General features: G+C 45.7%; 1 protein-coding gene across 1 annotated transcript in view; it reads right to left on the reverse strand.

Moving 5' to 3' along the window:
* Positions 1–14195, reverse strand: part of adgra2 (adhesion G protein-coupled receptor A2) — a 101095-nt gene that overhangs the window by 75994 nt on the left and 10906 nt on the right. The gene's annotated exons all lie outside the window — the stretch shown is intronic.

A 14195-nucleotide genomic window follows, 5' to 3' on the forward strand; every position in this document is an offset into this window, starting at 1 on the left:
CACACACCGATGGACAATTTCACACAGTCACCCAGTCACACACACCAATGGACAATTTCACACAGTCACTCACACAGATGGACAATTTCACACACTCACCCAGTCACTCACACCGATGGACAATTTCACACACTCACCCAGTCACTCACACCGATGGACAATTTCACACACTCACCCAGTCACTCACACCGATGGACAATTTCACACACTCACCCAGTCACACACACACTCACGCCGATGGACAATTTCACACACTCACCCAGTCACACACACTAATGGACAATTTCACACAGTCACCCAGTCACACACACACCGATGGACAATTTCACACAGTCACCCAGTCACACACACCGATGGACAATTTCACACAGTCACCCAGTCACACACACACCGATGGACAATTTCACACAGTCACCCAGTCACACACACCAATGGACAATTTCACACAGTCACTCACACAGATGGACAATTTCACACACTCACCCAGTCACACACACCAATGGACAATTTCACACAGTCACCCAGTCACACACACCGATGGACAATTTCACACAGTCACTCACACAGATGGACAATTTCACACACTCACCCAGTCACTCACACACTCACACCGATGGACAATTTCACACACTCACCCAGTCACACACACCGATGGACAATTTCACACACTCACCCAGTCACACACACCGATGGACAATTTCACACACTCACCCAGTCACACACACCGATGGACAATTTCACACACTCACACAGTCACTCACACAGATGGACAATTTCACACACTCACACAGTCACTCACACAGATGGACAATTTCACACACTCACCCAGTCACTCACACACTCACGCCGATGGACAATTTCACACACTCACCTAGTCACACACACCGATGAACAATTTCACACAGTCACCCAGTCACACACACCGATGGACAATTTCACACAGTCACTCACACAGATGGACAATTTCACACACTCACCCAGTCACTCACACACTCACACCGATGGACAATTTCACACACTCACCCAGTCACACACACCGATGGACAATTTCACACACTCACCCAGTCACACACACCGATGGACAATTTCACACACTCATACAGTCACTCACACAGATGGACAATTTCACACACTCATACAGTCACTCACACAGATGGACAATTTCACACACTCACCCAGTCACTCACACACTCACGCCGATGGACAATTTCACACACTCACCTAGTCACTCGCACACTCAGGACTGTGGACAGTTTTACACACTCACCCAGTCACACACACCGATGGACAATTTCACACACTCACCCAGTCACACACACCGATGGACAATTTCACACACTCACCCAGTCACACACACCAATGGACAATTTCACACAGTCACTCACACAGATGGACAATTTCACACACTCACCCAGTCACTCACACCGATGGACAATTTCACACACTCACCCAGTCACTCACACCGATGGACAATTTCACACACTCACCCAGTCACACACATTAATTGACAATTTCACACACTCACACAGATGGACAATTTCACACACTCACCCTTTCACTCACACACTCACACCGATGGACAATTTCACACACTCACCCAGTCACTCACACCGATAGACAGTTTCACACACTCACCCAGTCACTCACACACTCAGGACTGTGGATAATTTCACACACTCACCCTGTCACTCACACCGATGGACTGTGTACAGTTTTACACACTCACTCAGTCACTCACATACTCACCCAGTCACACACACACTCAGGAATGTGGATAATTTCACACACTCACCCTGTCACTCACATCGATGGACTGTGTACAGTTTTACACACTCACTCAGTCACTCACATACTCACACAGATGGACAATTTCACACACTCACACAGTCACTCACACCGATGGACTGTGTACAGTTTTACACACTCACTCAGTCACTCACACACTCACCCAGTCACACACACACTCAGGAATGTGGATAATTTCACACACTCACCCTGTCACTCACACCGATGGACTGTGTACAGTTTTACACACTCACTCAGTCACTCACATACTCACCCAGTCACACACACACTCAGGAATGTGGATAATTTCACACACTCACCCTGTCACTCACACCGATGGACTGTGTACAGTTTTACACACTCACTCAGTCACTCACATACTCACACAGATGGACAATTTCACACACTCACACAGTCACTCACACCGATGGACTGTGTACAGTTTTACACACTCACTCAGTCACTCACACACTCACCCAGTCACACACACACTCAGGAATGTGGATAATTTCACACACTCACCCTGTCACTCACACCGATGGACTGTGTACAGTTTTACACACTCACTCAGTCACTCACATACTCACACCGATGGACAATTTCACACACTCACTCAGTCACTCACATACTCACACCGATGGACAATTTCACACACTCACTCAGTCACTCACACCGATGGACTGTGTACAGTTTTACACACTCAATCAGTCACTCACATACTCACACCGATGGACAATTTCACACACTCACTCAGTCACTCACACACTCACACCGATGGACAATTTCACACACTCTCAGTCACTCACACACTCACACCAATGGACAATTTCACACACTCACTCAGTCACTCACACACTCACACCGATGGACAATTTCACACACTCACTCAGTCACTCACACTCACACCGATGGACAATTTCACACACTCACTCAGTCACTCACACCGATGGACAGTTTCACACACTCACCCAGTCACTCACACATTCACAGCTGTGTACAAACCCCACATCCACTTCACCTACCAGCATGTGTTTCCGGACTGTGAAAGTAAACTGGAACACCTGGAGGAAACCTATGCAGACACAGTAAGAACAGACAAAACTGCTCACAAACATTGTCCCAAGGTGGGGATTCAACACACACCACTGTGTCACCCATATTTCAGAATACAGACCTAAAAGATTCATAATCCCATATAGTTCAGATAGAAACAAAACAGTTGCAAGAACAAGCCGTTTTGGATATGCCATAATTATGACCTCACAATCACAAATATTTACATAAACATATCCATTCGGCCTGATTCAAACCCTGCCTTGGGTCACTGTCTGTGCAGAGGTTGGTGTGTTCTTACTGTGTCTGCGTGGGTTTTCTCTGGGTGCTCTGGTTTCCTTCCACAATCTAAACATGAATGTCCATAGGTGTGAGTGTGTGATGCCTTGTGTTTACTGCCTTGTGCTCAGTGATTCCGGGTAGGCTCCAGGCCCACTGTGACCCTGAAGAGTATGAAGCGGTTACAGGAAAAGAGTGAATAAATGAGTAATTCTAGGGTTATAAAGAGAGCTTGGAAAACTGAATAACGCCTGGTTTTGGTACTTAAAACCACATAAACATCATGTGTGGACTTCAGAGGGAAAACATAGGAGAAAAAAACACAATCTCTTTCAGCGCTCTTTTCAGATGGCTAATGGGCTCATTTTCGAACTGATAACAGCGGTGTTCTTTCCTGAAAACAGGCTTTGGATGTGTTTAAGTGTTCCCTGCTCTACTTCTACTGAGCTTAACTCTGCAGCTCTCTCATAACACGATCCTCTCCATGCCAGCCTCACCATTCCAGCGCCTGAGCCAAACAGGAGAACCGCAGGCATGAATAGGCGTCTTCAAGTGGGATTAAGATTTAATAAGAATACGGAGCTGACTTCAGCCAGCTAGCTCCTATTAGAGGGCTCCGCCCAGCCTTATACGCCTCCAGCGAAAGCCACTAAATACACCATTACAACAGCAACACAAACAATACCACACACAAAGGCTCATGCAAACGCAAAAACAAGGACATTAGATAAATGTGCGGATACCAAGTAATAAGTGCTTTACGTCAGGGATTCCAAAATTTGAGGTCACTGATATAAACAAGAACTGTTTTCATTATTCACTGGTCATGGGTCAGCTAGCGTACACTCCTTGTCCAACAGTGGATTGAAGACAATTCAAATGAGAGAATTCAGCTAGTTTAAGGCGGACCCACTGTGAGAGTCCAAAAATCCAACCCATCACAGACATGTGCGTTGAAATAACAGAATTTGTAGTTAGCGTTCTCCTCCAAGTGTGTTGAGCTGTGCAATGATGATATTGACAATACTTTGGACGGACGCAGTAAAACTTCTTGTTGTTGGCCAGGCAATTAAGAGAGTGTAACGTCCCTCCCCTTACTCCACCAAACCCAGGCAGTTAATGTTCTCCTCCAAGCGTGTTAAGTTGTTCAATTATGCTACGTTGAAAACAGTAGGGGCGGCACGGTGGCGCAGCAGGTTAGTGTCGCAGTCACACAGCTCCAGGGACCTGGAGGTTGTGGGTGCGAGTCCCGCTCCGGGTGACTGTCTGTGAGGAGTTGGTGTGTTCTCCCTGTGTCTGCGTGGGTTTCCTCCGGGTGACTGTCTGTGAGGAGTGTGGTGCGTTCTCTCTGTGTCTGTGTGGGTTTCCTCCGGGTGAATGTCTGTGAGGAGTGTGGTGTGTTCTCCCTGTGTCTGCGTCGGTTTCCTCCTGGTGACTGTCTGTGAGGAGTGTGGTGTGTTCTCCCTGTGTCTGCGTCGGTTTCCTCCTGGTGACTGTCTGTGAGGAGTGTGGTGCGTTCTCCCTGTGTCTGCGTGGGTTTCCTCCGGGTGCTCCGGTTTCCTCTCACAGCCCAAAAACACACGTTGGTAGGTTGGCGACTCAAAGGTTGGTAGGTTGGTGTCCATAGGTGTGAATATATGTGTGTGTGTCTGTGTTGCCGAGTGAAGGACTGGCGCACCCTCCAGGGTGTATTCCCGCCTTGCGCCCAATGATTCCAGGTAGGCTCTGGACCCACCGCGACCCTGAACTGGATAAGGGTTACAGATAATGAATGAATGAATGAAATGAATGAAAGCGGTTGGGACAAATGCAGTGGAATGTCATGAGAAAACTAATACTAGCTTTAACTCTATTCTCTAGTTTGGGCACATGTTCAAGAGGGGGTATCCATCCCTCCACGCCACCAAACACAGGCAGTTAATGTTCTCCTCCAAGCGTGTTAAGTTGCTCAGTGACACTGCATTAACAACTGTTTGCCTTAACACTACCGCTCTGGTGGCCAGGTAGTGTCCAGTATCATTCTGTATTTGATGCCAGAAAGCCCAGGTGGTTAGTGCTCTCCTCTAAGTGCGTTGAGGTAATCAACGATGGTAGAGCTTCTTATGGGACTGGCAATGACGCCTGTTGATGTTTTATGAATTTCGGTTATTTGAGAGTGTGAAATATGATTCTAATGTTACAGAGTGATTCAGTGACCACACAGGGATCGTAAAGATTAGATGAAGGTCACTGGGTGGTTTATAGCCCAGCGGCAAAGGGTCTGCAGGACTGAGAATTTTAGTTGCAAAGCTTTAACAGAGAGTGCAAGGGGGGTGCAAGTGGTCAGAGAACTGTGTGTGTGTGTCTGTATATATATGAGAGAGAGAGAGAGAGAGAGAGAGAGAGAGAGAGAGAGAGAGAGACGTCCCCTCAGCTTTGCCACTAATGAAGCCTAAGAGCCCAATTACAGCGCCTTCACAGCAGGAGCGGCCCGGTGTCTGTGTGTGTGTGTGTACATGCCTTTGTGAGTGTAGGTGTGCATACCTTCATGTCTGTGTGTGTGTGTGTGTGTGTGTGTGTGGTGTGTGTGTGTGTTTGAGTGACTATGAGCATGCATGTCTTTATACACAGCTCTATGACATTTTTCAAACTCGACTGATTAAACTGTCTCTTTCCAGATACAGGATATATATGAACCACAAAATGAGACCCTGTGTGTGTGTGTGTGTGTGTGTGTGTGTGTGTGTGTGTGAACAGAAGCAGGCTGCCCTCCTCTTTGTTAAAGGCCTCCTATTCTCTCTGGAGTTCTTCAAGTGCCACCGCCGCTGCTTGACAGGCCGCTGCTAATCAGCCTCAGCTCCAGAGCTCCAGAGCCACCCCCCCCATCACTCCGCAGCCTCCGGCCCACAAACACACACCCTCTCTGGGACACAGCCTCAGGGGCAGGGGCAGGGATTGGGGAAATCAGCAACAAAGTAACAGTGCATGTTGATTCTTGGTTTATTTTTGGTTGTCAGTTCCTAACGTTTGACGGAAGTCGGTGTAAAATGATTCGGAGCTTTTCTATTGGTCCTTTCTTCATTGAATTCTCTCACAGTGTAAAGGACAGACACTGTGTTCAAATGATGTGAACTTAAAATCCACAAATATGGAGATACAGGGTTTTGTCTTCGGACAGCGATGTTATGTAACACTTCAGATGCCAAAGTACTGGTCATTTCTACATTGATGTGTCTGATCCCACATAAAGCCTTTAAGTTGTAGACATAGAAGTGTTAGCATTTTCAATTCCGAGATGATAAAGAAGGGTATAGAATCCTGCATAGACACCAATGTGTTAAAGGGGACGTATTATACCTCTTTGTAAACAAGTTAGATTAGGTCTATGGGCTTCACAAAACATGTTCATGAACCCCACCCACCCCACATTTACACAGGTGAGGGGTGGCGCCAGGGTGGTTCTATGCAAATTTCCTTATTGTGACATCACAATGAAGGCATCCAAACAGCTCGTAGAAGCATATGATTCCTGACACCAAGCTCTTTCAACTGACTCACAGAAAACAGATGGATGAGTTTTATTTTTAGGGCTCAGAGTGTTTATAGGAGCTGCAGAGACCCAAGTGGAAATTCAAAAGCACGCAAAAAGAGAGTTTTGCATAATGTTTCCTTTAATAACTCTGACCTACATTACACTTTTATCTGTAGACGCTAAACTACAGCGTACACAGTGTCACTGTCGTACACCTCCAGGGTCCTGAGGTTGTGGGCTCTATTCCACTTTTATCACTGAACTGCCTGAGCCGGGTCCCACACAGACACCGAAGCACTGCTGCGTCCAATCCTTAATAAAACCCAAAGCATCACTCCGTCTGATCCCATATAGACACCGAGGTTTGGATCTGTGCGACGTCCACCAATGGATGAAGCCTAAATGAGCGGAATTCACTGTTTATAACAAGCATTTACAAAGATTTGCATATACGAGCTACGGGGCACGGAGTCTTACGTTACTCTGTATGAAATCACTGGTATAACCCACCTCCACAGAGTGGTGCTCAGGGGGCTGTCGCCGAAGCAGCACTCTGCGGGAAAAAGCCACTCGAGGAAACAGAGTGATGGACACATGTGCCCTGAGGCGCAGGGGTTGTTCTCTGTGAAAGAGGTCAAACGTGTGAGTACAACAGTGGAGGCACATGCACACTCTCTCTCTCTCTCTCTCTCTCTCTCTCTCTCTCACATACACACACACACACACACACACACACACACACACACAGTAATTGAATCAAGCTGAAAGCAGGGATCGGACTAAAACGCATGCAGATGGTGATATATGGGTCAGTGGCGTGAGAGCTAAGGTACAACTCATACACAGACGTGTATGAAACACTCACACACACTCACTCACACACACACACACACACACACTCACACGGTCTTGCTTGGCCAAAACCCTTGAGCACAACAAGCACTTAGTGCTTAAATGCATCTTGAGACATGAATGCACGTCTTTGTGAAGGCGGCCTACAAAAAGCCTGCGAGAGAGAGAGAGAGAGGGAGAGAGAGAGAGAGAGAGAGAGAGAGGGAGAGGGAGAGGGAGAGAGAAAGCAGAGAGAGGGACACAGAGAGAGAGAGAGAGAAAGCAGAGAGAGAGAGAGAGAAAGAGAGAGAAAGAGAGAGATGGAGAGATACAGTGACAGAGAGAAAGAGAGACAGAGGGAGAGAGAAAGCGAGAGAGGGAGACAGACAGAGAGAGAGAGAGACAGCGACAGAGAGACAGAGGGAGAGAGAAAGAGAGAGGGAGACAGAGAGAGACAGAGAGAGAGAGAGAGAGGGGGACAGAGAGAGACAGAGAAAGAGAGAGAGAGAGGGGGACAGAGAAAGAGAGAGAGAGAGAGCAAAAGAGAGAGAGGGAGAGAGACAGCGACAGAGAGAAAGAGAGACAGAGAGAGACACAGAGAGAGAGAAGCAGAGACCCTGTCAGAGACTTGTCCCTCGATCAGTGCTGAAGTAGAGGAGTGTAAAGGGACAGACAGTAAGCGTCTAATAAATTGGTCAGTCATTAGCAGTAATTCATATTTAATTAAGATTTCCTCTGTGCCAAATGTTTGTGGACACCTGCCTCTACAACAAGTCGTCTAAAACCAAAGGTATCAGTAAACTGTCCCCTGCTCACAGCAGTAAACACTGCTGTGAGCATTTGATGGCATTCAGCCGCATAAAGTGTAGAAGACTGAAGAACGCTGTTCCACTGCTGCCCACTGTAGCCCAGGTTTGGAAGTGAGCAAAAATACCCCTCCAACATCAGAACCTGCCCTCAGTAATGTTTCATGGCTGAAAGTAATCAAATCCTCACAGCAATGTTCCAACACGTAGTCTAAATTCTTTCCAGAGCAGACACACTGTAACTGTAACTTTAATTTCAAACAAAATACTGCTCTGTGTGTGTGTGGTACATAAATATCAACGTGACCCTCAATGGACAGAACTCTGAGAAACCGTCCAACTCCCGCTCATTCTGAAATTACAGGCTATGCTTGGGACACGTGTGTGTGTGTATGTGAGTGAGTGTGTGTGTGTGTGTGTGTATGTGTTTATGCCAACCATCTCCACAGTCTAAAATTAAAATCTGGATTTTATAAACACTGTAATTACAGAGAGTGGGACGAAGAGCCTTATTTTAGACAACTGTGGCCATGAACGCCCTTACCACACACACACACACTCGCAACATATATCCACGCGTATTCTTTTGCGTGTAGACCGCAGCAGGAAAGACAGCCAACTCTCGCTGTGTGTTTTAAGACTGTTTTAGACATGGACAGAGTTTCTGGACGGTGGTAAAATGCGCTGGTGTGTGTCAACACAAATAAAGACACTGGACATTTCTACAGACTCTGTGACCGCACAGTGCTGCTTGGGTTCTATTGTTAACTTTTAATAACTGGAATGTGAACCAAGATTATGGCCTGTTTGAGTGTGTGTGTGTGTGTGTGTGTGAGTACCAGGAATATATCATGTTGTGGGGACCACAAGCTGGTCTAAAGGCTGTGTTAAAGTTAGAGTAAGGTTAGGATTAAGATTAGGGTCATGGTAAAGGTTCCTGTCAGGGTTAAGGTTCGAGTTAGGGTTGGGGTTAAGTTAAAAGTAGTTTAGGATCCGTTAAGATCCTTTAAAAAATGTGTACTGTCCCTTACAATGAATAAAAACAAACTCTCACTCTTTCTGTCTCTCTCAGTGTGTGTGTGTGTGTGACCCAGATAACTGCACAGTGTTGGTTTGGATGCTACAAAAATGCCACAGAGGAAACAAAGCCAGAGCTATTACTATTATAATTATAACTGGTGTGTAGTGAAGTGGATGAGAGTGAGCTATTATCACAACAAGGGAACGAAATGTATTTGGGGCAAAGCCATTAGTTCATAATGGCCCTCGTATAATCTCCGGTACTCACCATTATGCAAATAAACTGAGAAATCATATGTCAATTAGAAATACCAAACACCTACTTTGAGGATATGACTAGACATAATCAGTCGGATTACAGCATGTGACCTTTACCTTTTTCACTGTGATCCCAGGAGAAATCTTCCAATTTAGCAAATGTAGACTGATCATTTCTCTCATACAGCAATATCTAAAATGCAACCACTACAGTTTGATACACACAAACCCTTCTGTGGTTTTTAATCGAATACAGAGTGTGTGAAGTAGTTGGAACCAGATGTGCATGCACACAGTTTAGCATGTATATAAATGCGTGTATATAAATGCGTGGGCGGCACAGTGGCTTAGTGGTTAGCACGTTCGCCTCTCAGCGCTGGGATCCTGGGTTCAAGTCCCATCTGGGTGGAGTTTCCATGTTCTCCCTGTGTCTGTGTGGGTTTCCTCTGGGTGACTGTCTGTGAGGAGCTGGTGTGTTCTCCCTGTGTCTGCGTGGGTTTCCTCCGGGGGCTCTGGTTTCCTCCCACAGTCCAAAAACATGGAGGGTAGGTGAATTGGCTTCACTAATAAATGTCCTGGTGTGTGAGTGAATGAGTGTGTATGTGAATGAATGTCTGTGTGAATGAGTGTGAGCCCAGATATGGATTGGCACTCTGTCCTGGGTGAAACCCTAGTGCCCGATGCAGTCCTCCAGGTGGACGGTCTGGTCGAGAGTACGCTGTGTGCGTTTGGCTGCCGCTTCTCACCAGTGTGTGTGTGGATTGAGTGTTCTGAGCGTTCTGAGCAGTGTGGATTGTAAAGCGTACTTGGGTGTCTAGAAAGGCGCTATATAAGTGTAAAGATAGATAGATATATTCCCTTAGTGTTTACTGCTCTCCAGTCTGTTTACGAAGACCCGGTGTCTGTAAATGGCTAAAAAGAGAAAGTGTCTCAGACATTTCTCCTGCTCCAAAGGTGGGTATTATTGACTTATTTTTGCTGATTCAGACTGTTTAAGGTGGAACTGACTCTAAATTGAGGAAAGCGCTAACTGTATGAAAGTAAACAGAGACAGAAACAACCTTACAACATTAAACATCAGCCACGTACAAACATTCCCTCAAACATATCGTTCCACCTTAAAAAACACAGAGATTCCGAACGTAAAGAAACCAGAGAGAAGCCAGTATGTTGTTCTTCGATTTGCAAATGTTCTTCTTTTGTGTCTATTTCCTTTTCTCAATAATGGCTTCTTGTCGTGTCCACGTCCTTTCAGACCCACAGACGTTATAATAGTAGTACGTCTTGTTATTTAATACATAACGTTATTTGATTTATGTCAAACTGCCTCCCACTGAAACCTACACAGAAACAAACCTCCCTGAGAAAGAGATTATTCTATAATGTAAGCTGATAGAGAGATAGAGAAAGAGCAGGGGGAGGGAAAAGAGAAAAAGAAAGAAAGAGCGAGGCAGTGAGAGAAAGAGAGAATCAGCATTTTTTGGAGTCAGATAAGACGAGTGCAGCGAAAGGAAAAACTATCAAAACACTGATCCCCGCTGCGCTTCGGGAAGAACATGAGAACTCTCGCTCTCTTTCTATATTTTCCCTCTCTCTCTTTCTATCTATCTCTTTTCTTCCCTCTATCCCTTTCTATATCCCCCCCCCTCACTCTCCCTCAGCCGCAAATGTCCATCAGTGGCGCAGCTATGTAAATAAACGCAGTGTTCATAGAGCCTTAATAACTCCACAGAGAGGCCTGACTTTCACCTTCACCTTTAAGGTCGAACGTCAGGGGTGTGTGTGTGTGTGTGTTTGGCAGTGACAGGTGTGAGCAGAGAGGCTGTCGGTGTCCTGTATCGCAAGCTTTGTTTATTTTTTTGATTTATAACCGCACCTCTCCACAACACGTGCAGCGGAATGCTCTCTCTCTCTCACACACACACACACACATACACACACACACAGTTTCCCACAAAAATAAAGCATCTGCCTTCCGAGGACGCCCTTCCACACAATTCCCCGGATGTCTGTCAGGAAGGTTTCGGAACACACACACACACACACACATACACACACACACACACACATACACACAAAACCAAACACTGTTCTACACTGGCTTGGATTAGACACAGACAGAAACAGACACAGACAGACAAACTGTAACAATGGCACAGGCTGCTGGAGAAGGAGTCTAAACACTGACCCTACACTCAGAGGACCATTATTTAGATTCCCAGGAATTCCAACGTTGTCTGTGGTCGGAATTCCAAGAGGGAATACGTTTTAAGGCTTTACTCTTGGTTCTTTAGATTACCGTTTGTCTCATTATCATCTGTTTCTTGGTTCCTCTCTTTAAAGGAACACTACGTAATATTTTTACCTTAAAATTACAGCTTCAAAGTCATTGCGATCTTCCACTGAGCTGTAACATGGCGAATAGAGACTCTGTCGTTACCGCTCTGCACTCAGCACTGCCGAAACTGCACTGTGTAACTTGTGGAGGAGGGTAGAAAACTACCCCTTCCCTCCTTCTTCCCATAAATTTCAGTACGAATCTGGGAGTTTATGAATGATCAGAAGTGCACTGAGGGCTGTGGTGAGTACTGAAACAGATGCAGTGTGTCAGAGTCCCCAGCGCTGTATTAACACGCGTGTGTTAAATGAACAGTGTAGGTGTTAATGCAGCACTGGGGAGTTGGCTATGAATAACATGGCATTGTGTCAACGTGTCTGTGTGAGGGTCTATTTGTGCGAGTGTCTGTACTAAATGTTCTGTAATCAGAGATATATCACTTGCATCTACTGTTCACCCCAAGATCTAAAGTTAAAACACACATCCCGTGACACGTACATGAAACTTTGTTTTTGAGTGTTTTGAAGCCATTACATAGACTTCTGTTCATTTTGTGGAGACATACTTTTACATTATCCATAAATACGTGTAGCCTAACTCTGCCTTTTACATTGTGGGGACCAGCTTGTGGTCCCCACATGGACAAGACGTCCCCTCAGCCTGAAGTTGGAAACAGGTTTTGGTCCCCACAGTGTGATATATGCCTGGCATACATCCACACCTACAAACACACACACACACACACACACACATATTCTAGTGGCTGTCCTTGGCAGTGAGCATGGGTGTGTGAAGAATGTGTGAATCCATACTCCCCCAGACAGCTGCAATGTGACTGCAACAAATGGGCATTTGTGTGTGTGTGTGTGTGTCGTATTAGTAGTAGTAGTATATTTCATTTACATATTTGCTGATATGTAACTCATAATCAATTATTAATTTGAAAAATCTGCACAAAAGTCCGGCATAATTAGCAAAATTCCAAACGTTTGTGGACACTCTGAATAATTATTGAACTCAGGTATTGTCAGGGGTCAGGCTAGTCGTGCACACACAGCTTGTATAACCTCCACAGAAAGGCATGAATTAAAATGGTACCCCCTAGATCAGCTAAATGTGAGCCAAGGCTAAGTGTGGGCTAAAATGGTTTAAAGGCTCCAGCGTTGGGCTGTGGAGCAGTGCAGCTGTGTTCTCTGGAGTGATGGAGTGGGGATAGCAAACTAATCATGCAACACCAGTACATGACTTCAGTGATGTTTATCTGACTGAACTTTATCCTCAAGACAATGTGGCTACATACAGTATAAAGCCTTCCTAGAAGAGTAGAGGCTGTCACAAAATAACTGTTAATATCCTTCATTACGGGCGGCACGGTGGCACAGCAGGTTAGTGTCGCAGTCACACAGCTCCAGGAACCTGGAGGTTGTGGGTTTGAGTCCCTCTCCGGGTGACTGTCTGTGAGGAGTGTGGTGTGTTCTCCCTGTGTCTGCGTGGGTTTCCTCCGGGTGACTGTCTGTGAGGAGTGTGGTGTGTTCTCCCTGTGTCTGCGTGGGTTTCCTCCGGGTGACTGTCTGTGAGGAGTGTGGTGTGTTCTCTCTGTGTCTGCGTGGGTTTCCTCCGGGTGACTGTCTGTGAGGAGTGTGGTGTGTTCTCCCCGTGTCCGCGTGGGTTTCCTCCAACAGTCCAAAAACACACGTTGGTAGGTGGATTGGCGACTCAAAAGTGTCCGTAGGTGTGAGTGTGTGAGTGAATGTGTATCTGTGTGTCTGTGTTGCCCTGTGAAGGACTGGCGCCCGCCTTGCGCCCAATGATTCCGGGTAGGCTCTGGACCCACCATAACCCTGAACTGAATAAGGGTTACAGAGAATGAATAAATGAATCCTTCATTACAGAAAGTATGATGCAAAAACACTGAGAAGAATCCAGGCTCAAAAGGTTAAGCAGCTAGGCATCTGTTAGCAATCATATCAGAGCTGGATGGTAAATGTCCTCCTCCAAGGGTGTTGAGCTATTTAGTGGTGATGTGTTAGCCGTGGTTCAAAAAGAAGCAGTGGCTGGCATTATTTGTCTCATGTGCAAGTCTTTGTTGTCCCGAGATTTTATTAAATAAAACATAATCTAAACATTAAGTATCTTGAAAATGGTGAACGAGAAGAATTTACCGCATTCCTTATGAGTTTCATCAGGAATGATTGCTGCAAAATCACACATAAATTCATTCTGTTCTAGTGGATAATAAATTATTTTAAGATGATGGTGTTAGCAATCATGAACGTAACGTATTAACACTTAATTTTTAAGGTATTTTTTTTTG

Source organism: Hoplias malabaricus, chromosome 14 (assembly GCF_029633855.1).
Source record: "Hoplias malabaricus isolate fHopMal1 chromosome 14, fHopMal1.hap1, whole genome shotgun sequence".
Taxonomy (NCBI): Eukaryota; Metazoa; Chordata; class Actinopteri; order Characiformes; family Erythrinidae; genus Hoplias; species Hoplias malabaricus.